Source organism: Anser brachyrhynchus (genome assembly GCF_964034855.1).
Source record: "Anser brachyrhynchus genome assembly, chromosome: 3".
Lineage (NCBI taxonomy): Eukaryota > Metazoa > Chordata > Aves > Anseriformes > Anatidae > Anser > Anser brachyrhynchus.
Window position 1 is genome coordinate 34923647 of NC_137696.1, and position 25449 is coordinate 34949095.

General features: G+C 42.6%; 1 long non-coding RNA gene across 2 annotated transcripts in view; it reads left to right on the forward strand.

The window, feature by feature from the left end:
• LOC308192031 overlaps positions 1–23003 on the forward strand; it is a 93602-nt gene extending 70599 nt beyond the window's left edge. For both annotated transcript variants that reach the window (XR_013948501.1, XR_013948502.1), the window contains 7 exons: positions 10548–10688; positions 14963–15069; positions 15921–16050; positions 16589–16701; positions 18449–18670; positions 20428–20739; positions 21304–23003. This is a non-coding gene — a long non-coding RNA (uncharacterized lncRNA). The remainder of the gene's footprint in view (positions 1–10547; positions 10689–14962; positions 15070–15920; positions 16051–16588; positions 16702–18448; positions 18671–20427; positions 20740–21303) is intronic.
• Positions 23004–25449: the final 2446 nt, after the last annotated feature.

Sequence of the window (25449 nt, forward strand, 5' to 3'; positions counted from 1 at the left end):
GAGTGCCCCCCTTGCACACAAGTGGTGTGTAAGACTGTGTTGTGGGAGGGCAGCCACCGAGGTAAGACAGAGGACAAGGCACCATCCCAGCTGCCAGGGAATGTGAGGCAGGAGGCTGCTGGTAGAGGTCTGTGGTTTGTGCACAGCACTGTGCAGCTGCAGTAATGGTGCTGATAGTGAGAGGTGGCAGAGTCGTGTCTGAATACCACTGCTGGTGGACAGGAGCTGTGATATCTGCTACTGTCTCTGGTGGCTTCTCTTCTCTAGCTTGTTCTGATGATGTCTTCACCTACCCACCTGTACAATGAAGGTAATGTCAATTACCCATCTTTTGGGAAGGGAGAGGAAAAAGGCTATGTGAAAAGCAAGCTAAGGAGTAGTTAGTAAAATGTCAGGGAACACCTTATGAATAATTAGTGTAGCAGCGAAGTGAAAAAGACAGGGAAATCAGAGGCTTGTGGTGTATAGGACCAGTCAGAGGAAAACACTGTGAAATGCTGGAACAGAGAATGTACAGAAAAGAGAAACATCCTTTCAGAAGTCAAAATGAAGAGGTGGATAAAAGCTGTCAAGGCTTTTCCATCTTTAACTTTTTTGTTGCAATGATGAGTGACTGTTTACCCTCCTGTTGCTGTTTCCATTTCAGTGAAGGCCACAACACTTTGGGTATAGCTGGGGAAAAAATAAAAAAAAATAAAAAAAATGAAAAAAATAGAACCATCTGGAAGTAACGAGTCAAGGATAATGTAAGATGACAGTAATTAATTCTTCAAAATAAAATTCCACAAGAGGGGGAAAGAAAACAAGAAGAAGGAGAGTTGGGAACTAGGCCAGCTGGGAAGCCCAGGGGATGACTCTGGGAGCGTACAGAGGAAAACCAACCCGTTAGTCCCTCTGTGCAGCCTGCTGAGGGGTGCTTGTACCATGAATGGTACTGAGGAAACCACGGGGACTTGTAGCCTCCTGGCTCTTATGGAAACCCCATGGACACACTGACTGATCTGTTACCACTAGAAGTACCCCTGTTACCCCTCAGTGCAGACCTGAAGGGGGCAGAGAAAACGAGCACTCTCTGAACAGAGAGCTTTGCTCACCTTAGTTCTTCTATCTTTTTGAATAAAGGTTAACATTTGTAACATGCTTTACACCTTTGGAGCTCTTTTCAGATCGGAGTGAGGTTTAAAAATAAGCCAAAATACTCTTAATTGTGCATGTAGAAAACAAGCCAGAAGGTTTGTAAGAGATTTGATCAAAGTTGTGTGAAAGGTTCATGACAGATATAAGACAAAACTGCACATTTCCAGATGCTCAGGCAAGGATTTTTACTGTTGCTCTTCCCTGTTGCTTTCCCGTGTCTCACTGTTTTTTAATATCAGCACGTGATAGCCTGGGTACAGCAATATGCTCAACATGAGGTGGGAACTGCCTGAAGCAAAATGGAGGCTGAAGCCACTTTTCTGCTAAGGCCTGAAATTTCAAATTCTTTTGGAAATCCATGCACACATTGAGGGGAGGACCAAAGCTACTCTGAAAGATCTCAGCACAGCATTTGTGGTAGTAGGTTAAGTTGCCTGCTCTGCCTGGGAGGCATCACAGAAATACAGGCATCTGTGCCATGTTTATCATCTTTAGGCAGCAACTTTCATTTGTTTGGTTTATAAAAGAAGGTTTTGGGGATACAGAAGCAGAGCAGGTTCTGGAAATTGCTACACTGACAAATAGCCTCTCTCCCTGCTCCTGACCTCCTGATTGTTCATGTTGCACATATGTTAGCTTGTCTGGCTCCAAATCATTCTGATATCTAGCCTGCTTAGAAACCTTAGACTTCATTTGAATTTAAAAAATCATAACACTTCTCCTTATAATTCAGTGTTTTTTGGTGACTCTCTTGTTGTCTTGTTGATGACAGTTCATGGTTGGATAGTGAGGACTTTTTCAATATATTTTTGAACAATTGCTTTTTTTTTTTTTTTTTTCCTCTTGCACTGTAAGTGTCACCAGACAGATCTTATGATCTTGCAATATTGCTGTGAAACCTTTTCAGAAATCCTCACTTGCTAGGTTCTCTGCTGGTGAAACACTGAACAGATACAGACAGGTAATGCGGTCTTCTGGGGAGCAGCAGCAGGGAAAGATCCTGATTATTAGTTAATATTATGTCTTGAACAAACAGTTTGAAAGAAATTGCCTGTTCTCCAGTACTGGTGAAGCTGAGGCAACCCTTAGCCCAAGTAGCAGAGTAAAACTGGTAGTGGGGAGCTGAGGAAGATGGTGTGTCCAGAGGGTCCTGAGGAGTTCCTCACCATAAAACAGATTTTCTTGTTTTTTCTTAAAACAGGAACAAATATTTCAAATTTAGCACTGGACCATTTGTTGTGTCAAGCTGCCCTATAATTATAATCCAGCTGATATCGAGATCTTGCTATATGAGTATTTTATATGCTTATATTAAATGAGAACGTAGGACTAAAGCATCTAGAGTCTGGGCAAGGTGGACAGAAGTTTGGAGTAAGATCCAAAAGAGATCCCATCTCATTTGTCCATGGAAAAGGACCACGCACACCATACACCGGTATGCACTGAGGTCTAAACTCCACCTGCAATTGGAAGAGCTCAAGTCAGGACGTACAACAACCCTTACCCTGGATTGCCAGACCTGGGTACAAGCCTGAATCAGCCTCAGGATGCAGACCTGTGTAATTTGGACTAAAGAAGTCTCTCTGAGGGCTGGCAGCAGTTGTTTGCTATCATTTGCAATGCAGATCAGTTACCAGAACATCCTCTGGTAAAAAAACAGAGCATCCTCTGGTAAAAAAATACACACCTTACATTTATTTATTTCTCAGAGCTTAACTGGTTTTGTTTTAGAAGAGTACCAAGAGGATGCAACAAAGAAGATGGGTCAGAAGGAAAGATACCGAAGCTGTGAGCGTGCTCTGCATTACAGGAAAGCTACTTCCAAAGCCCACTGATGGGCATGATTCATTTTTCCTAGTACTGCTTGATGCACTCAAGACTTTCACATGAAGCTGACAGCTATGTTGTGCAGATGTCTCAGATACCGGAGGCGTTTAGAGGACTACTTTTAGGCAACTAAATCGGTACCTCTATCAGCACAGTGTTGTGCTGCACTGAGGGTCTGAGCAAATTCCACACGCTGCAGGGTGTGCAGTGTGGATTGACCCTAAGAAGGTGCCCTGTTCCCCCAGCCCATCCCCACGGGAGCGGGCAGACAATGGAGAGGCTGTTGTGTTCTCAGGTCTACTCCTCCAGCAGTTGCCTCCTTCTCTGGCAGCCCTTCTCCTTCCTGCTCTCTCTCTTGATGTCTGGTGTTCATGCCCTGCGGTGGCCACAGGTTGGTTTTCTGAGTGTGGAAGAAGCCAGAGCCATGCTGAGCTTCTCCTGAAGGATGGGGGTGTCTGAGATGGGTGGCAGGGTGTGCTGCCAGGCCAAGGAACCCTAACCTTGGGACAGGTCTGCAGTGGCTGTTAAGGAGCATGGCCAAGGATGGGTGAGAACATGGGCTCCGTAAGTTGTGCTCAGGATCGTGCTCACTCAACAATCTCCTCCAGATGTTGGAGACGCAAAGGTGACTTCTGGCTTTCTTTGTCCCCTGCTATTCTGTGGATTGCATTACTTCAGGCACGGCACAGCTTACTGTTTCCTGCCTTCTTGTTTTTCTCTTCCAACACCAGCCACCCACTCTTTTTGACTCTTTTCCAGGCTATTTTAACACCAAGTTTTTAATGTCAACATAGAGACAGAAGATCCCTTATTCCTACCTCAAAACGGTTGGAAATGTAGCCTCGCCCCATACAACCTCTTCTCTCAAAATCATCAAAGCTAATAGCAACATCACTCTCCTGCATCCTGCCTGCAGGTTTTGGTTCCCCACAGATGGAGTTTTCATTTAATCAAGCTCAGACTGAATGAAAGCAGCACTATTAATTAAACAATGGCCCATCTGGTGCATCGCAAGTGTCTACAATACTGGGAGATTAATATCAATTACATCAGAAGCTGAAGGGATGCTAAGACCTGCAGAGACACATTGTTTGGATTGTGTTAGAAACCAGACAGAGGACGAGTATGGTCCTGTGGAGAGATCTCTGGACAGGGAGCAGGGGATGCTGGATCCTGTTAGCAACTCTGAAGCTGATATTCTCTGTGTGGTTGGAGAAGTCACTCCTGGGAAGGTGAAAGTCAAGGAGAATTTGGTGCATCAGTCCCAGGTGTAATTTTGAAAATACATCCTGTGTTGCTGTGCCCCAGAGTCCCTCCACTGTTAGATGCTGTAATACTATCCACTTTTCTCCAAAACACACTTCAGGAGCTACAGAGAAAATGGTCTACATGGACTAGGGGTAAAAAGCTGGAACATCTGTTTTCAAATCCCAGTCTGTAGTGTTTCAAAGTTCAGTGTGTCATTTCCTGGCTCCAGCCCAGACACTTTCCTGTTATCAGTCAGACAGTTCTCGCTCTAAACTTGTACTTTGGGTAAATGTTGATTTGGAAACCAGATTGTGTTTTCTACAAATCATATCCCAGCCCACTGGTGCGGCCAATGCTCTCCTGTCTTTTCTATGTCCATCATTCTGTAATAGCATCCATCCAGAAATTCAGGACAGATGTCACATGTGCGATGAGACTGGCATGTCTGGCACTAGAGCTGTACAGCTGAAATACAATCATTGTGGGACATTTGGACCCCCACTTTTGCCTGTGGTGGCAGTGGTAGGTGTGTGTGCAGTTTAATCATGTCCTGGGTTCACTTATGAGAGCACAAGGAAATAGGATTAGATTATTTTTTTTTTAATAATAATAAAAGAAACCAGCTCTATTGTGTTATTTTTAGAGCAGCTAAAGGCAAGCAGTTGTGTGCAGTAAACACTGAACACCTGTGATGAATACCTATTCAAGCAGAGATGGAGAAGTGTTACTTCATGGTAAAAAAGGAAAACCTATGTCTGAGACAGCAGCAGTTACAATGCATTTGTTATCAGATATATGAGCTTTATGTCTTCCACGTTTAGCTGTTCAGGGATGCTAAAATGTTACAACAAGTGCTTCTGGACGCAAAGTCTCCTGTTTAAGACCCTGCCTGACAGCTCATACCAGGTCTTATTCCCCCAGAAGACAAAGCTGATTTCCAAACACAGGTCTGCAGACTTTTTGCTTGAACAGAGATTAAGTCAATCAGATGCCAATACTTTCCTATTTTTTTTTCCCTCCCTTAATAGATTTCAATAATTGTTTTGGCTTCGGGCTGAGTAAATTCAATGTCAGACATATTGGCTTCCTACACTGTAAAGCTGCTTTGTTCCTACACTGTAAAGCTGCTTTGGCCAGATGGAATAAAACAAGGGTGGGAGAACCAAGCTGGAACAAATAGAAACTGTCCCAGCCCTCAGATTTAATAATCAGCCTGGCTCGAGAAGGTTTGGAGGCTACAGGAATCTTTAGATGAATAAACACCTATCTGCATGTCCCCTGGGCTGAAAGGCTCCTCGCAAGTTTCCTGTCCCATATGAGGCCACAGGTGGGCAGATACATTGGTGCTTCTTAAGCAAGTGCTGCCCCTCAAAGCAGAGAAACAGATTAATGAGCTGGTCACACAACTTTATGCTGCTTGGTGCATGGAAGGGGTCTGGATACTGATTTTCACATTTGTGAAAGCTGTGAAAAGAAAGTGTCTTTGTGGTTGGTTCTGCAGTCTCCAGCTTATACTGGATGCTGCTGCATGGGGCATAACTCTTACTGGGATGCGCCTACAATCTAGGGTGATCTTACTTTGGGGAATGGGATATTAAAAAGGATTTTGATGCAGCTGTTCATATTATCCTGCAAAAACAAAACAACAAACAAACAAACAAACCTAGCTTAATTTCCTTTGTTTTTCAGGGGTTGAGGATGTAGAGATGTCTCTGCAGCAACACAGATACACTTTCTTTTCTTCCTTTGTTGCAGTTCATGGGAATCTGGAGGAAAGCATGGGTCATATTTGCAGCCCATAGAGCTACCAGCCCTCCTCTGACACCTGTATTCAGGAGAGAAGAATTGTCTTTGGGTTGACACTGGGACACTTCGCCATGGTTGGCTTGTTCCCTGATCCCCAATTTTAAATGTAAATTCTACTATTTTAGTCTATTAGTAGCTTTCTCCTCTTTTATTTTATTTTATTTTATTTTATTTTATTTTATTTTATTTTATTTTATTTTATTTTATTTTATTTTATTTTATTTTATTTTATTTTATTTTATTTTATTTTATTTATTTTATTATTTAATTTTATTTTAATTTCATTTTAATTTCATTTTATTTTATGGTTTATGCTTCAGAAAGATGAAAAAGGAATGTTGAATGAGAACTGCCAGAACAGTTTAGAGGAAGCTCAAACACTGTTTTCCTGTAATGCTTTCTCCTTTGTGCTATGGGGTATCCCTGAGAGTAAAAACTGAACAGGCAGTTGTAGCTGAGAAAACCTCCAGGGACAGCTTCAGGAATCATCTAGATTTAGAACCACGAGGAACAAAGAAAGTTGACCTTGTAGATGCCTCAGACCTATCCAGGATTCAGGGAGATTTCCAGGTTAAATCTCCTGTAGATCTAATGCAAGGCAGGGAATGCAAAGGGCAAATGTTAGCTCCAGCCTAATGGTGTAGAACTGAGAGGGTTAATTATTTTCTGCTGACCTCATAAATCTCTGGTCAAAGCAGTGTTCTCAACTAAGTGAGCTTAAGGTCTCCTTGGCAGAGATAAGGGATTGTTGCCACCCCTGAAATAAGATTTGGGGATGGGACGCATCCATGTGTATCTTGTTTGCACATCTGTCCCCATGTAAAATCTACATGTTTATTTTTATTGATGCTCTCACAGTTTGACAAATACATTTTTCTATGAAGAGAAACATAATTAACTTAAGTCATTTATATTAATCAGAAGGGGAAAAAATCATGCAAAACGGGTAATTTTGCAAAGAACAAGTCGGGTAACCTAATGAATATAGATGATGCTGATTTATGTGTTTACCAAAAAGTAAAACTGAGCTGGGGGGGTGGAGGAAGAAAACAGACCAGGAAAATGGACTGTTAAATGATGCTCTATGATTTTTGTGGAGTCCTGCTCAGGAAGTGTTTCAAATGTAAATGCAACTTTTCAGTGTGCTTACTGGGACTAAATTACTCAGAATGACAAACCAAGACATTATTGGATTCACTGTTTCTAAATGATGGGCTGACCCTCAGTCCCACAAATGAGCCACACTGGTAAGTGTTTTTAGTTGTTTACTCAGCTGGGAGTTGTAGGGCACAGCCATATCGATTGGGAGCTCTTCTGGTGTCCTGAAGCAACATTTCTGTAAAGATTCTGCACAATTGCAGGAGGAAGGATTTGCAGAATTGCTCAGCGTTTTGGTCACATGGTGGTGCACTTTGTGTACACACTTTAAAATCAGGCCTTAATAAACCAGGCATGTTCTGAATGCTTATGAGTCTTGTCTTGGACAACCAGCGCAACTTTTCATCCAAACCGAAGCCAGGCAAATGGAGCCATGTGCGAGCTTGAGCATGCAGATTACAGAGTCACACTCAGCCTAGCTAGTGGGTGACTGAAAGGGCTTTGTCTTAGGGGCTGTTGGAATGTACTTGCTGATACTGACCAGATAAAACTCGGATTTCTGCTCTTGTCCTGGATTCAGATGTTCTCTGCAGAATCTATCAGGAGAAACCTGACCCTGATGAGGAGCCTTGATGAGCAGGCTCCTTGGAGGTACCAAAGACGGAGGGATCAATGGAGCCTGACCTCCAACCTCATTGCTAGAGACCATCCTTTAAGAATCAAGCTGCAGCATGCTTGTTAACATGGCAAAGTTTGTTCAGGTCTACTCTAGCTTTTCTGTAGTTTGCAGGGTTGTGGAGGTGAAAGCTGGCACTAGTAATAACCATACTTAAGCAGGAAAATATCAACTGGATATGCTTCTTTTAACACTGAGGTTAGTGGCATTTGTGTCCATCCCACTAGATACCTACTCCTACTGACCCCACAGGATGAGATGGAATAAGTCAAGTTCATCAGCAGGCTATTACCACTCACCACTGCTGATGTGTAATAGGTCATGTTTTTTTACCAGGGAGAAGGTGCATTTTGCCACAAAGCAAATGCAGACATCAGACTCACTGTCTTTTCTCTAGGAGGTGCATCAGATACTTGTGGGATAAAACATAGGGTTGAAATGCCAGTTGTGAAATCAGTGACAAAATTCCTATGGGCTTCAAAGGTGTCAGACTCGCCTGTAATGCACCGGCTAGTTTTACAGCCAGATGCACAACACATTGAGGGGAATTCTCTCTGATCCCATTTGATGCCATTAAGTGTGTATATGGAAGGATTTTTGCTAAGTATATACGTACTGAAAAGTGTCTTGGTCTTTTAAAAAACTGCTAAACCCAGTAGGAACAAAGGATTTACCTTCAGAGATACATCTAGCCTAGTATCTCAGACCTGGTACAAGCACTTGATGCTCCAAGGGAAAGCTAAAGAAGTCCTAATGTACCCCAACAGGCATACAATAGACTCTTTCATGTTTCCTCTTTCCTAAATAAAAGCAAGGGAAATCCAGGCACAAGGCTCTTCTTAGCCTCAAGTCTCCAGGAGGAATTATTACCTCAAATATTCAATGCACTTTTATCAGAACCTGTCACAGTTCTGAACATGGCAGTCTCAGATTCACAGCTTTGTTTACTTGGGTTGCCTAACATGGCTAGATTTGGGAGTCATATTTTATTAATCTTTTAAACAATCAATAATTAAAAGCAATAAACTTTGTTGGAAAGCTGCTTTTATCCCAGAGTATTCCAGAGAGGTTTGCAGACTGCATTCAGGGAGCAAGGGAGCACAGAGCCACCTCTATGGTAGCACATAGCAGCAGTTTAAGGCTGCACAGTTTGATGTCTGCTGGAAAGTAAATGAAAAATATTACTTACTACTTCATCTTCAGCAAAAAATGGGGGGAGACTTAATATACTGATCCTCAGTAATGTTTCTGCAAGCATTTGTCCAGGACTGCAAAACACTGATACTGCTACAGTAAGAATGGGACTTGAGTGCTACTGGAAGTAAATTTAGCTTTAGTAAAAATCGCACGTTCATAGCTTTTAATGCTTGCTGCCTGCCCTCACTGGTGTGGGATCCAGCAGATATGGGTGCATTCCTCAGCAAGTTTTCCTCAGAGCCTTCAGCAGGAGGCAGCCCATGGCACTGAGGTTGGGACCTCCAAAGGTTTAATAGGAAAACAGAGCAAACATTTCTCCCAGCAAGGGCTGTCGAGCACAGGCACCATGTACCATGGGAAAGGCTTGTGCCTCCATCACTATTGTAATCCAGACTGGGTGTTTTTTTAAAGATCAGGACAAATGAATTAGGAAAGCCCTAATATCTCTGTGATGTGGATGGCTGGACTGGGTGATCAGGGTGTTTTCTTTCTGGTTCTGGTGTTTGCAAAATACCTCAAAGTTCAGGCTCTCACTTCTTTTGGATTCAAAATTGTTCTGCACTCAAAAGGAGTGATCCATGTCAGTGGTTAATTTTCAATACGATTCTCTTTAATGTTGTAGTTCAGGCTTTTTTTTTTTTTTTTTGCGCAGATATGTATTAGGGGCTGTCCATTTTTTTCTTCAGCCTCAAAAACTGCTGAATAATTTTCTCAGGGAGTTCTAATGAAGAATAAAATAGAAGTGCCACCCATAGGCAGAAAACAGGCCTGGAAATCTTAATTGGAAAACTTCTGAATATTATGAATGACTGAAAGCTATGTCACCTGATGGTTTTAGGCTCTTTCTTGAGAGGATCTGAACCACTAGGGCATCTGTCACTGTCCCAAAGCCTAGCTCGATTTGATTAAGATTTACAAGGTGTTGTAAGAAGTATACCCCTCTGCTAAGTTCTCTTATATCCATGTATATAAACATGGGGAAGAGATTGCATGAATGAAAAAAACTGGTATATGATGGGGCATAAACTCTGGCAACTTGGACTATTAAATTATCACATGAGACACACTGAATGCAAGCCTCTTTCTGCACCTCTGTAGGGTATCTTTGTTGAGGTTTTTGTCTGGTGCAACCACACCACTGCAATTTACACCTGTGAAAGTCTTCTAGGGAAAACCTGAGCTTCTGCTCTGCTGCAAGCCATGTCACTTCAGGTATACTGCTTTTCCTGCTGCTGTTATTATTATTACTATATTTGTTCATTGCAAATGATGACCAGAGGTTCAGGACATACAGTTATATATAGGAACCTCAGTACCACCGGACTCTTGGAACAGAAACAGACTAAAACAACTCAGAGATAAATTCAGTGCTTTGTGATTTATGCACATTTGCAGAAGTCTTTTGCAGAGAACTGCCAGTCTTTGTCTCACTGTTTCTCATCTGCAAGTAAAGAATACAAGAGCCCATGAAAACAGTCCCTTCTGAATGTTATTATTGCAATAGTGATCGTTTTTCCGCAAATATTTAGCTCCACGGTTGTCTGTCTCTTCCTTTCAGCAAACACAGAAGTGGCGGCGTGGTGCAGATAGGCGATGCTGTCTGGGAGTGCTCTTAAGCCACGTCTGCTCTGCGGCAGCCTCCCACATGCAGCTGGGTGGCAGAGCGTGGAGTGCTCTGCTGTCTTGCACAGGAACGAGGGTAAGACTGAAGCTGAAAAAAAAAAAAAGAAAAAAACAAACAAAAAATCTTTTTTTTTTTTTTCAGAATAAGTTCTGGTTAGATAATTGCTGCTGTAGAGGCCCAGCTGCATTGCCTGAATTTAGTTTTCTCTCTCTTTAAACATTGCCACCTATTTGTGTTCCTGCTTTCCCGTGATCCTTTGATCGTGGCCATGCCTTCACCTGTTCTGTCCTTGAATTTCTGTACATCTGAGAAAACTTTTCAGTAGATGGTATTCAGCACTGGGTAGCCTCCTCCCTCTCAGGCACTTTCATCTCTCCTTTGAACCTATGTTTCCTCCTGCTCAGCTTTTGTTTCTCTGTTTAGCATCTCGTTATTCTGAGGGTCAAGGATGCTGCATAAAACCAAAGGGTTTATGTGCTCAGTTTCCCATATGGAAATTTTCAAGGGGCTATTATATAGCCTTCCAAAGGATACAGATTGCAAAGCAAAACATTGCTTTTGCTTTTGAACACTGGAGATTAAGGGTACGGGCACACAAACACCTTACGTCTTGCCGCACATCAGCAACTTCACAGCAGCTGCCTATGCATAGGATATCTTCCCTTTGTGCATGCAGAAGGGCGTGCCCTTCTTACCACAGGGAATGAGCTGCCTCTCATTTACCACAAGTTAAGAGCGTACACATGCACGTGCAATCATAACAGTGAGGCTGGTGTGCTGCAGTGGGCTCTCTGCCTCCTTGTGCGGTGCCTCGTTCATCACAAATGTGACCCTCCGTCGTGCCACTGACAATCACACATAGCCTTGAACCCTCCTTTTCCTTCTCCTCTGGTCCCATGCTGCATCGTACTGACTCCTTTTGGTGTTGTCTATCTTCTGCGTTCCCTATTACAATGGCAAGGGGAACTGCTCCAGTAATTTCTCATCTGAAGAGAAGAGCTAAGAGTGATAACTAGAGTACAGCAGAGCTTTTTATTTCCGGAGTGTTTTGTCTCCTCCCCTCACTCCCCGTACAGATGTCAGAAAACTGTTGGTAACAGAGTCTGGAGCATCATTTTCCAATCCAAGGAAAAGCTGCTTGCCTGTGCTGAAAGCAACATTTCACCCATTACTTACAGACAAAGTGCCACGCTAAGGTACATGCTGTTGCAAAGGAAAAGTGATCGTATTTCTGTAGACACAGTGCTTCACACTGTAACCAGACTAAGGGGCCAGGCATGATCCCAAATGACACAGGAAACCTTTAACTGCAGAGAGAACTTAAGGACTGCAGATCCTTTTGTTGTTTTCCTTTTCCATGTGGTGTATAGTTTTGGCCATCACTGAACAGACTTCAGAAATAAGACTCATTCCTGAAGACCTGTGATCATGAACTCTGCTGGAATTGTATTTATCTCGGTAGACTTACTATCTTGGTTAAATTTCTGTTTAGAAAAAGATAACAAATATTAGTCAACAACATTGCCCTGAGGAGATAGTACCACCTATAATGGGTCATGTGTCTTTTAAAACACATTTCACAAAAAGATGGAAACAATTTCACCATCATTATCTTAGCTGATTTTGATCATATTAAGACTTCACACTTAGAGCCATGTTTCTTTTGTAGATCTCACATTATTGTGCAAATATGAACAAATAATACTGTCATTTATATTTTACAGAGGAAAATTTTGACACTAAAGGTTCTTGGAGTTATTTCTGGAGATAAAACCATACCAAAATGACCTAGACTTTGAAGGCACTTCTGAGTCCAAATGTTACTATAGCTATAATGCAATAGAGTAAAAAGCAGCTGAATCTTTGGTAAGAAACTCCAAAACTTTGATGTTTGGCTCCAGTGGCCACATTTGGAGACTCTTTCTGGATGGTTTCAACTCTGTGGATCTTTCTGGTGCTTTGTACATGAGTATTGTCCATAGATCTCAAGTCGATACCTCTCTATTTATTTATTTATTTATTAATTTTGCTATTACTTAATGTCCAGAAAAGCTAATAAATGTACTGAGTATTTCCATAGCATTCCTTTCCTATGGAAATAATTGCTGTAGCTGGCAGAGTGATCCCTGGCAGTGCTGGAAGGCTCTGTGTGCTTTGGACAGTAAGACAAGAGCCATCAGTGTCATTCAGAAGATCACGTGTAAGAATCTGCAGTAGTACTAGGGAAAGGCCGGAGATTTTTTTTTTTTTTTTAGAAAACTCACCGATAAATTAGTCTCTTGGTAATCAGTGGACCATGTACATTTTTCATTACTTTTGGTTTTAAGGGTTTTAAAGGTAAGAGTTACCCTCTTTAAGGGTAACTATAATTTCTGAAGTTATCAGGGGTGCTTTCTCATAGGATGTTTTAAAACTATACCTATATCTAGAGCTTCACCTACAAAGTGAGTTTTAACACTGTCTGCCAGCAAAATAGGATCAACAAATTCTTATCATCCTTGTGAGATGCGCTGGACCAGCTGTAAACTGGAGGTGGGTTGGTGACCATTGAGGGGCTTTTGCCATCAGAGAAGACAGGCTCATCCAGGACTGAATAAGCAACACATTCATATTCCTGTACCATCACTCAGATATTCTCAGACAATTAAGCAGGGGAAATTAATTTAAAATTGAATACTCTTTGGTACAGCTTCTTGAAATTACTTTTATTAATCAACATTGATTTTTAAAACATTTTTTACATAATAGCGTCATAATTTTTCCTGTTAAAGAGAATAGTGGGGAACCTGGCGAAGGCTGGGGAACTAATGAATCTGATTTTGTATTCCATGTGCCGTGGCCCAGAAGCCAGGCTGTGACAGATTTCTTTATTGAACCTTCCGGCAGGCTTTTTGTGAGAGTCATTTTGTAAATGAGGGTTTGTAAGCCGTGACCATGGAAAAGGATCTTTGTCCATAACAGTGAATGGTTCGAGGGCCTGATTAATAGAAGTGAACAAAGGCTTTCACCTTGAAGGTCATCTATTCAGATTTAGCCCAATCCGGCAACTTTGCTTCTCAGAACTGTAAGGGATAGGAAGGATAAGACAGAAATCCAGGCACAAAACTGCACCACAAAAGTGTACACTGGGGGCAAGAGGGAGAATGCTCACATCATTAGGGCCGCCTACTATACGGGATTAATTTGTCTGCTAATCTCCCTAGGGACCTCTTGCGTTAGAAGGCTCTGCACTGCCCATTGGAGAAGCCTCTCTCTCTCTCTCTGTGGTCTCTTTAGGGGGCCTAAATGGATTAATCAGCTGAATTGGTTCATGTAAATACTACCCTAAGTGTGAGTCCTAGTGGCAGGCTTTCTGGGAAGACTGAGAATCAGTTGTCTTGTCACTAAGAACTGTTTCTGCCATGCTGTATGTGTTGTGGCAAGGCAAGTTGCGTGCGCTGGGAGTCCAGGAGCTTTTATCACCTTCTTGGCACAGACATTTCCTGTTTCCCTTAGTTGCTGTGTCTCTTTCTAGCTTTGAATTTCTCTGTCAGATTTCTGGACAGAAACTGCTTCCTGCAATCATGCAGTGCCTGGATCATTGAAGAGAGATGATCCTCTTATTGCCTCTGATTGCTATTACAAAAGCAATATGTTGCGCAGAGGATAAGGAGGAGATAATTTCACCGGTGCTGCTTGTGCTGCCTCTATTTGGTGAAAAGATTTTGAACTGTGTTAGGACTACCAAGAAATGAGTGGTATAGGGATGTAAAAAATCTGTTTTCTTATAAGCATGCAAAACCTGTAAAATTTTGTTCATGAAATGAAGGATTAACCCCGAGAAATCTATGTATTCAAAGATTCTGTGCAATCTTTAAACTTATTTATACATACCTGCTGGCCTGATTGGCTAGTCAAGAATTCGCTGAAGATTAGGAGGAAAAATACATATTTGGGTTCTTTCTTGGATTAGTGATACATCTAGATGTTAAATGGGGAAAGGATGGAAGGAGGAAACCAAATGAAAATCATACGATAAAGTGGAACTGTAGGAACTGGGAGGAAAGGGCGATAAGGCAGTTTATTGCTGTTTAAGCATCAGCTAATCACTCCATTAATCAGAAAATCAAAACCAGACTGCAGGATGATTGGGTCAATTCACTAATTCTCATTAGTGGTGAGAGGGAAGAAATGACAGGGGATGGCTGATGTGCCTTCCCAGTACTGCTTTTCAAGTGGCTTTGGACAGAATAAAAATGTGTGAAATAAGGGGTGAAGTATGGTGTATCTGTGGCTTCTAGGACAGAGGGGATGAGGGTTTCTGCATAGGACTGGATGGAGTAATTTTTAAGCTCATCTCCCTGTTTTAGGTTTGCAAGTGACCTTAGAGACCACTGGAGCCATGCCTTGAGATGAGCTTACCAGGGCCATATGTGTCTTTGCCTGTTGAATGCCTTGATGCCAGGAAAACAAAACTGTGAGTATTGTTATCTTAATGGCAGTGGAATAAACCCTTTATATCAGAGGGTCATGGCTCATGGATTAGTGTTGGAGGCCCTGGCGTTAGACGCTAAGATAGTACCTTCAGAGAAATCAGTGCATCCATGCAGGCAAAATGAGTTTTACTTTGTTTACAAAAGTGATTATTGCTCACAGTGGTATTTCCTAATGCTTCCCAAGCAGTTTTTATTGCATACCTCCAAAATGCTGTATAAACTTTGTGAATTTAGCTTCAAAATATGCTCTGCCCTCCTTAGCATCTCCTCCTGCCCACCCTTGCCCTACTTTTGTATGTGATTATGGAAGTTAGGGCATGAGTTGTAAATTGTGAATTTAACAGTGTACCGCTCACAACTGGAAAGAGCTGCCAACTGCTAATTATTCACCAAAAAAAGTTCATGGATGACTGTGAATAACAGGTACATCTGAGAGTTTTCCAATCTGCCCCTGGATAATTCATAAGCCCAGAAATGGCAACATTCATTGTATGATTTATTTGTTGTGAATTGTTTACTTGGCTCTGCTCCCATGTCTATAACACAAAGCCAACAACAGTGGAACCAAAACAGACTTTCTCATGAGATATCCAGAGCTTCCTTTTTCAAATCTAGCCAGAAAATACAAGAAGAACAGCTTTTCTTGTGGCATTTTAGTATTTCCAGCCCCTGCTGGATCCCAGAAGGACGGAAGCAGTGGAAAAAATAAGAGAGAATAAACAGAGAAGAAATTTCTTTAAAAAGATCTTTCCCAAAAAGAAATTACTGGTAATTTGGTAATCCCAGTAATCCCATCATCATATCAAGGCTGTGCTTGTGTGTTGTCTTGCAGGAAACTACGCTGGGCAGTCACAACATTCCCTTTGGGACCTTGTGAATTTTAAAGTCTCCAAATGAAACAGCAGAAAAACATGCAGGGTTGAAGTAGAGTTGGTACCTGCATGTGTCCTGAATTATCTCTCGTATGTCTGCAGATAAGTAAAATGCATGCAGTCAGGATCCTGTAGCAGCTTGACAACAAAACATAATTTAAAGGGAACTATGGAGGTCCAACACTGTGTTAATTGTCAAAAATGAAGCTGGCCCTGGGTAGCCTCCTTGTCAGTTAGGTCTACAGACCTCCTCTTGGCTCTTCAGCCACAGAATACTGTTCGAGGACTGTCAGCTCTAGCTCTCCAGGGTGGCTCCAAATTGTAAGAAAAAAATCCAAACCCTAAAATCATTATTTTTATTTACAGTTAAAAAATCTTATATATTTTGGGGATGTTTAGTAGTTTGGGCTCTGGTTATTGAGCACTCTGTGTATACCGAGGGCCATATTTTCACATCTCAGCAACTATGAGAGCTAGGCAGACTAGAAGAACAACAAAAAAGATCCATCTCTGGACTCCAGGAGCTGGAGCATGAAGTAAAACACTGGTTTTATGAAAAGTGGCAAGACCAATCCCTGTTCTTTCTCTGTTGGTTGGCCTCATATGACATTTTCTTCTCTGTTTCCAGTGTGTGCTGTCAAAATATTTCATTCCTCTTCAGTCTCTGTGGTGACTGCAGATGATCCCAGCTCCTCCCTGGACCCCTGCCTTGTTTCTAGTTGAAAAGTGTCATGCTTTTAGGTAACAGATGTTTGACAGCCCAAAGAAGCCACCTATAATGAGGAAATAATCTCCTGAAATTGAATGGGAACATTAGCCTGGGCTTCCACATGTCAGATCTGAGAGAAGAGGGGAAGCGTTTTCGCTGTGGCCTCAGGCAGATCCAGGTTGGTGGGGTTGCCATAGCAATCGTCATGTTTATCAAATCAAGGCCTCTGTAATGAAACAGCAAAAGATGCAATTCAGAGAGCATTGAAAGTAAAATATACATATCAGTGTGTATTATGTTGCAAGAAAAGTGAGCAAGAAGATCGAACTGTCTCGGTGGTTTATGTGTAAATGAAAAGACAGAGCCTTCTTTTGCTCTGAGTAACATAAATGACACATTTGCAGTGACTTCAGTGTCAAGAGGTGATATTGATTAAAATACAAGTAGTATTGTGGCACAAGTGCAAATCTCAAGAGGCATTTAGTTGTGCAAAATAAACTTCTATTTAGTTCGTGTTATCCTATGTTGGTTAATGACATCTTCTCCATTTCTCCAGTTTTCATTGAAAGAAATGGTCAGGCAACCAGAAAGTAGTGCTAATTTGGGCCTTTGTTTGAGCTGAGTGAAATAATCCATAAAAGCTGTGGTGGCTTATTACATAAGACAGCATTTGCCTATAGAATATTGATCGCCTCGTGGGAAGATCCAATTTTAAGATCAAGAAGATTGGAGCTATGGGGTAGTAACAGATGGTTGCTATTTTTTTTTTCTTAATTCTTGCACTGTTATTGATAAAAGCACAACCTTGTGCTATGCAAGCTAGTGTACCAATTGAGCTGGTTGCAAAGGGTAACAGGATCAGCCCCTTGTTCAGTCAGGGAGAAGTATGATAGATTTGACTGGAAGAAATTGACAGCTCCAGGCATCCAGTTTGTATGAGAGGTCTGATGGAAGCGCTAAGATGTCTGATGGAAGTGTCTCGGCAGGTTCCTTGCCTGCTTGTGCAAAAGACACTCACATGGCTTGTAGAGTGGGTGTTTGCACACATTGCTGCCTTAATCTGTCCTGGAAAGTTTCATGATGGAAACAGAGATAGGGCTGTGTGTGGGAGAAACTGAAAGCTGACAGTCAAGGTCTGCAGAGGCACTGTCTTCCTGAGTGACTACAGAGAGGTCTGGAGAGGTTAATAACACACACAGCTAAATAAGTCTAAGACATGCCCCTTGAGTATAATGTTATAACTGAGTAAATTGCACGCTTCAGAAAATCCCTGCTTACATATTTAGCCACTGTTGGCTATGTGTCTACTCATGTCCCAGTGTGTACGTGTGAGTGACTGGAATAATTCCCAAGGTTAATTACTAAACCCACCAAAGTTCTTGACTCATTTGGAGCTGATGGAGACCACTGCACGTAGTCTTCAAATTTATCAAACAAACATGATTATGCTGGCCATGACACATGGCTTGACTAATAGCATATCAAACTGAAAACCCCTGCCTTGAGATGTGTCTTGGCCACAGGGAAAGTCTCACACACCATAAAATGGCAGCTGATGTGGGAGGAAAGTATTGCCCACCCACTGGATATTCCCCCTGCTGTCTTGCTTTTAAGTTACACTGCATAACTGGTAACTGCAGAAATGTATGACATTGTCTAACTTGGAAGCTCAGGATATATTTGCAAGTAGTTCTTCCTAAGCAGGTTTCTGATTGTAGGATGCAAAGCAGTCTAGTTGGCTTTGTCAATAAACAAAATGTCATTATTATCTTTGAAAAGATGTCTGAACCAACTGCCAGTGAACTTCCACCAAAGTTTTCAGTGGGAACAAGAGTTGTGAACAACCGGGGAAGAACATCTCCAAAGCATCTGAGAAGCCCAAGGCAATGTGCTGATCTAACATCCCCTAACCGCCTTTGCGAAGACGCTGTCAGCATAGCTGCATGTCACTGAGCTGCTGCCACACAAATCAGAAGTTCCTCTCATTGGCTCGCCTCCTGAGTGAGTCTTACTGTCGGTGCTTCATGTCCTCACCTTTCATTGCATGTTCCTGCACCCCCCACGAATGTCCTTGTTAAGAAGGTTTCTCCAGGAGGAGCTTTCTCTCCCTGAAGTGCACATCTTTTAAAGTCTGTATTCTGACAGACACACGCAAAATTGCAAACCTGTAAACAGATACGAAGGCTGGGCAATGAATCTGTCAGTTCCAAGGTTAGTTAATTTATAATCTGAAGGTCTTTTCCACTTCTAAGGCAATAATTATTATATCCTTAAAAAATGTGATTATGTTCCTGATTCAACACTAACTTAGGTGTGCAGTTATGGACATCCCTACTTAATAGAGCCCTTAAATATATGATTAAATCCTGCTACAGCCCACTCTTAGGAGTTAAGCTGAACTGGCACTTAATTCATTACTGCTTTAATAGACCTTCTACAAATCCAATCTAAATATGAAATAATGAAGCAGGAAGTACCATCCATAACAACAGAATGATGACATTTATTAACAGAGGTAGTCCTGAGTGCAATCTACGTTTAGAATAGATTTTGCTCTTTGGTTAAGTGGAGCTGCACCTTGGCTGCCCTGAAACAGTACTGGCTGCAGCACCTTTGATCTTAAATTTCTTGGCCTCCCTCCCATACCACCACAGCTGTGAGCAAGGGGGTGGTGGCAGAAGTGTGGTGCCAGACTTTGGGTATCCCATTGGGTGCTGAGCAGGCCCCTGGAGATAATTGCAGAACTCAAGGGGATGCTCATGGGGCCTTCAGCTCAAGACAATGATGAGGGATATCCGTCATCAAGTAGGGATGTAGCAGGTGTGAGCGTCACCTACCTCCATCCCCAGATACTGAGGGATTCCCATTCTGTGCTCTGCCTTGTGCTTCAAGCTCTTTGTGACTGCTTTGCTGATCTCTGTGCTTGGGCTTTGCTTGTTGTCAGAAAGGTATTTGAATGGCACAGCCTGGGTGTCAGACATCTTCCCAGTTTATATTTATAGAGATTGTAAAATATTTTAAAGTGGGAAAATGGTAAACTGATTATAGAGCTAAGGTAGGAAGACCTGACCTAAGAAACTTGAGAACTGCTGATTTAGAGCAATAAGTTTCTTAAGGAAAAGAAAACAAAGGAAATGAAATCACCTTTGAAATCTGGACAGGCTTTATGATGATCCTTTTACAGTTTGAACATGTGGGTGTTTCACGTAGTGGGACTTGGCAGAAAAGCCAGCTCAGCTTTATTTACAATCTCTTTATCTACTGGAAGACCTGCTGCACTTTAGCAATCAAAAAAACAATGTAACAATGTAACTTTGACAATTATTTAAAAAAGTGAAGAAAAGTGAAAAGGGAAAAAAGTTAAAAACACTTTTTTTTTGCTTTATGCTAAGTTTGTTTTCATACTTTTTTTTTTTTTTTTTGGTGATCCCATGAACACTCTGCATATATCTTTCCTTGCTCACAAATATCAGCACCTCTTTTTTATGAACTGTTGTGAATGGAAGAGGTTCAGTCATTTGCTGGAGCGAGAGGCATTTGCTCTCTTTAATTAGGAGCCAAACTGCAGGAGTCAGTGCGTGCCAAGGAGGAAGTCAGACTAATGAACCTCTTGCGTTGTTCTAATAAGAATTCAATGCAGTAATCGAGGACAGGTTATCTAGATGCACACAGCTTATGATATAGGCACTGGTGGTGTTATAAAGTGAGGGAGGTTAAAATCAGGCAGATAGTAATAAAAAGAGGTGTCTCCCATCAAGGCCTACGGAGACACCAGTCTGCAGTGGAAGGTGGTGTAAGGAGAGGACAATACATATCTGACAGCTGATTGTGGTCTGCCAAGCCACATGCTCCTCGCCCTGGATGAGGTCTGGTGGCCGTGGGACTTGTGCAGGGAGAATGGACACAGCTACTGTGCCTCTCTCCAGCATCCGCTGCTCCCTGCTCCGGAAAGAACCACATTTGCTTGCTGGGCCTGGTCTGCATGCAAGAATAACTCACATTCAAGACACATAGTTGTCCCTGTATGACGCTGATTACAGCTGGGATCACCTGTCCTTTCAGTAAGCTCAGTAAGTATGTCTTCTCTGCTGACCATCACTGGCCCAGGCAGCTGCACTTGTTTCCCAAGCCTGGTTGATGCCTTCTGGCTCTAGCTCCCATGATTTATTCTGCCTGAGTCTGAGTTATGTCCTTAATTCCTATGAAGACTTAAGGATATTATGGACAAAATACCCTAATGATTCGGGGTTGCTGTGATTTACAATCTTAATTTGGTCCATCTGTGCATTAGGATGGATTGTAGGCTGGCCTGCTGTGATTTTCAGTAGGATTTCTGCTTCATCAGTGAGTGTGATTAGGCCTGCCTTGTGGGGTCCCCTTGGGTATATTCCAGTCCTCAGATGGCCTCTGAGTCTGTGAGTCTGGGTACAAACTTTGTGCCTAGAATGCAGATTAGGGAGAGAATTGGTTGCACATCCACCCCTTCTCATGCCCTGTTAACTGCTACAAAGAAGAAAGCTGCTATATTCCCCCCAAAAGTGCCTGGTGTGGATAATCAGGGGAACAGGGGTTTTGAGTGCCTCTTCAGCTAAGGAAAACACAGCTTACATGAGTTCCTTCTTTCTCCACTGCAGAAGCTGGGAGGAAAAGTTCACAGCAAGTGTCATAGGGAACTGCAGAAGATGGTGGGCAGGTTCATCATGGTTGAGTCAGTGCAATGCCCGGAAGAATGGACTGGATGCTGTCTGTGCTGCAGACACAAGGCTCTCATGTGATCTCAGGCAGACAGTTGCTGTGTTTTCCACATCCTGCATGCACACGATGAGAGCTGTGGAGTCTGCTTTGGAAAATACAAGAAAGAAATCAGCAACTGGACTCCAAAGCAATTAAAGCACTACAAAACCTTGTGTCCCCTACCAAATCAGGCATTACATGTATTACCACCTAACAATGGTGGGCATTTCAGAGATAATTTCTCAGTGTATCAGTTAGCCATACCCATGGGAAGTAACAACACCAGTTATTTTCTCAAGATTTATTGCATATATCAATTAACTAGTTTTTACAAACCACTCAGATGCTGCAGTGATGAATGCTGTAAAGAACTCGTGATTAATGTTGTATTCAGACTAGGTCTTCACAGTGTACATAAATAAGGCCTGGGGCTGTACATAGAAAAATGAAGAAAAAATGAACTACTGAGCAGCTGCTGCTACAGGGAGCAAATCCACTGTGCACTCCAAGTGGTGAGGGTGATCGGAGGTGGCATTTGTGGGCATGAAATTAAAGACCACTCCACATGCTTTGCCCACAGAGGACTGAAGCAAGCTTGCACAGACCTCTTTTTACTGTTATCTTTGAGCTTGTAACTTTACAATCTTTTAATTCATTGTGTGATTTTTTTTTTTTTTTATGTACTTGTACCTACATACAACTCAAAGAGCTACTATTTGTGTCTGGGTACACTAAGTATATTAAAAAAATAAAAGAAGAAAATGGCCCTCTTACATAAAAAATGAATGCTGGAAATCACGTGGCTGGTAGTGACGTGCTGATGCAACCTTGCCAAGAGTACTGTGCATTAAGTGGCCCTGTTCAGTACTCCCTGATATAATATTCCTTCCCAAGTCACTTTGTGTAGCCTCTGTATCCAAACCCCTCCCTCCTTCAGCCCTGGGTATCTATAGGATCATGTGTTCATGTGTTGAACTAGCAAACAGGAGACAGTGAACTTCTAAGCCTGAGGTTTAGCGTTCATTCCCAAGGCTAAATGAGACTAGGATGCAATCTGGCTGAAGTTTAGGTGTTTTCTGTCCTGGTTTCCTTACAGGTGCATGAAAAATGTGGGGCCAAATAATCCAGTAGTCTCCCAGCCTCACAAAGCCTCAACAGGACAGCAAACGGGACATCTCACCTGCCAGGAGCTTCAGGTGTTGTTTCTCTGCTAATGCTTCTGCTATAGCTCTTCCTGGGAGATCAGACCCCAGGGTGGATTCCTCCCTCTTCCCTGATGTATGCACCCTCTTGCTGCACAAGAACTCAGCCCTCTTTTGAACAAACTAGCACTTTGCTGTGGAGGGAGTCCAACCTATGCTAAACTACAGCTGGGCCAATCAGAGTTTGCCAGTTTGGTTTAAAAACAAACAATCCCATCTAATTTTCCCTATGTATATTTTTCCTGCATAGTCTTTAGCATTGCCATGGCTTTTCTATAGCAGCAGGAGGCTATTATCTTGTCAACAATGTTCTATTGCATTGACATTATCTCTTAATTACACAATTACTTTGTTATGTACTGTAGTACGAGCAATAAAACATTTGAAGCACTTCAAGCAAATATAGTTTTAAAGGTTTAAAGGAAAAAAGACCCACAACCTTGATTCAAACTGTCTGCTAAATGTAAGTACTTTTTCTTTTGCTCTTGATGGATTAAGGAAGTAATTGTACAATTAGTGCTAGAAAAGGTGTAAGTAAAATGGTGATGCTTGTTGGGATTGGTAAAACAGTGCTCTTTGTCTTGTTATCCTGAAGTACGTGTCAAAAGAACTGGACTACTTTAATCACATCACTCCTAGTCCTGTCACCATGGGACCCCTCAGAACTGACCCAGGTGCCCCCAGCTCGTGCTGTGTGGCTGGAGCTGTGCTGACAGCACTGCCTCTGCTGCCTGCATCGCTGCGGAGGGCAGCCCTGGGTATATGCAGGGTTACCTCCCGCCACCAGGCACACATCTGCAAAAATTGATTTTCATTTCAGAGGAGCTAACTGGGATACCCTCACTGGGGTAACCCAATGAGATTGTCCCTCATTGGCAGCTCCTTCATACCCCAGACTTGCTCCCAGCAAAGTCAAAGATACTTTATTACTGACCTTGAATGAGAACAGGCTCAGGATGCTGTAGCTTAAATAAACTGGTGCATTTGGCAGTTGTTGTATTTAAGAAACAAATCTCCTTAGTCCCTTAAAAGTCTAACACAGCTGACTGTTGGACTTATCACTTTTTCCTACATCCCTTGCTTTGCCTCCTGAAAAAAATCAATATTCTAAAAATAAATAAATAAGAATACAGTGCGAGCATCTAAATTGAAAAGCAGCAGTTGGCAGAGCCATGCATCTTTAATCTGGATTTAGTCAGCCAGATAGAGTGAAGCTTGGCAAGACCCCTCAGGCAAAGCATTCAGCAAACGTACTGCACTGCACTTGAGAAGTCCATCAGTCCTTTCAGCTACACACGTGTATAAAAGGGCCACGAGGTGGGAATGCCTCCAGTCACTGCTCCCACAGCTCCTCTCAGCCTCTCTCCTGGGGTGACGGAGAAGGATGGCTGCTGACTGAGGCTTTGTGTGCCAACACAAGGAGGGGAGCAAGCTACTGGAGGTGGAAAAGATGTGGGAGAAGTCGGAGGAGCCAGCTGCAGGTGCAAACAGGTGTACCAGCCTCACTCAGGTCCTTGTGTTGCCATAGCCCCTCTGTGAGAGGCAATGTGTTTGCAAAGGAGTTTCCTGTTTCCAAAGAGGGCGTTTTTTGTTTGTTTGTTCAGTTTTTTTTTTTTTTTTTTGGGGGGGGGGTGAGCCATACACAAAGGATTTGAGGGTGGTGACTTGAGCAGAACTGCTTTTCTTGTCTCACCTGTAGCGTTCCTAGCACTGCTGGCCAGGAAGGGCACCAAAGAATAACAGAGAGACGGTGCCAGCTGCACAGTACCTCACCCACTCCCATCACCTGGGGATCTGGGGACCTTTTTCTGTGAACAGCTATTTCTGGTAATCACAGAAGGATATCATAATGCTGCATGATTGGAATAGAAAGAGAGGGAAGGTGCAAGTCTGTTATAGATCACCCGGGAAACTACTAACAGCAGCACTGAAGCACTATCTGCCTGCAGTGACTGACGATGAATAAGGCAGTGAGTAGCGCATGTTGTCTGTTTCCTTCCTTGGGCTGCTCACCAGGTTTGCTACATTGAGTTGAGCTCATATTCATTGGCTGTTTTGCACTGAGATGTTAACCAGAGCGGGAGATGAACCAGAACTGCACTGGGGTTTGAGGTCTCAGCGTTGGATGTGGGTCGGGGCCCAACCAGGATTTGCAAAAGTGTGAATATTTTTAAGAAGGGTTATGAAGGCAGTGGATATTAGCGTTTCTGGGGTAGGAATCTCATGCATAGAACCAGCAGGGACGAGTGGCAAAACCAAGAGGGGAATGTTACTCCTGGCACACAAATATATTTTTCCTCATAGCTCCTGGACCATAGGTCATGAAGTGGATGAGAGCTGCTTGTCCATCTTACAGATCTGTGTCTAGGTGGCTGTGTGTTATATTCACCAACTGCTCTGGCCACACTGGTCTATGACTCTAAAAAAAAATATTTTCAGAATAGGATTTTTGTGTTTGCTGCTTTTTGGCCTGATGAAGCTTCAATGCCAGAGAAGTTCAAAGGCAGCAGGTGCTGAACTCTTTTCCTTTTTTCCCCAGAGGGATGCGAGTATCAGCTCTCAACTATAGTTTATGCAAAATAATTCCTTCTGAATGACAAGAATAAATGTTTTTCAAACATCTGCATAAAGAAGAAAAGCAGGAGATAACAACAATCAGAAAGATGGGGGTGCAAGGGCAGCACAAACATGTAAAAAGCCTGTGTATGCCTGAGCAGTAAGGGGCATGCTTCTCAATCCCCATTGCCATTAAGTGCTGTGTGCCACAGAGCAGTGAGCTTGCTCCGCTTCACCTCTGTGGTACTGCTGTTCGGGTAGGCTCTGCCCTCCTGTCCCTCTTCTGCA